This window comes from Vombatus ursinus, unplaced genomic scaffold (assembly GCF_900497805.2).
Source record: "Vombatus ursinus unplaced genomic scaffold, bare-nosed wombat genome assembly UNPS02014809.1, whole genome shotgun sequence".
Lineage (NCBI taxonomy): Eukaryota > Metazoa > Chordata > Mammalia > Diprotodontia > Vombatidae > Vombatus > Vombatus ursinus.
The window spans coordinates 2,976,095-2,976,685 of NW_020954587.1; the positions used below are offsets into that span (position 1 = coordinate 2,976,095).

Below are 591 nucleotides of genomic sequence, written 5' to 3' on the forward strand. Positions count from 1 at the left end.
TCTTTCTTTCTTTCTTTCTTTCTTTCTTTCTTTCTTTCTTTCTTTCTTTTTTCCTTCCCCCTCTCCCTTTCCTCTGTCCACATAGGGCAGCCCCAATATCATTTTAAGAGAGGCCTCTCTCTTCCAGCTTTCTGTCCATATAAAGGGCCCATATTTGTACCCCCTCACCCACTTGGAGCAGCTTTACATCAGTTGAGCCAGCTGTGCTAGGCTGCCTATTCAACAATGCCTGTGGTCCAGTTCCACTCCTGGCCTACCACACATGAGATGCCAAAGTCAAAAAATTTATCACCAAATGACTAGTTTAGTGGAGACTGGCCATTTTCAAGCATGTTAGATCTCAGAAAGTAGAGGTAGACAGTCAGCAGAACTATCCTTAAAGTCTTTCCAGCAAAGTTGAACCTTCTAGAGCTTACCCTCTGTTGATACCATTTTGAAGAACTCAAGATCATCACAATGAGACATCAGAATATCATTTTTGTGGGCAATGAAGACATTAAAGTTCTTAATAGTGGTGAGGTATGTGGCTAGAGCTATGATTCTTCTACAATGACTTGGGGGTGTATGTATGTGTATGTATGTGTGTGTATG

General features: G+C 41.6%; 1 protein-coding gene across 1 annotated transcript in view; it reads left to right on the forward strand.

Annotated features, from left to right (window-relative positions):
• Positions 1–591, forward strand: part of LOC114052742 (cytochrome b-245 heavy chain) — a 46,771-nt gene that overhangs the window by 4,163 nt on the left and 42,017 nt on the right. The window lies entirely within an intron of this gene.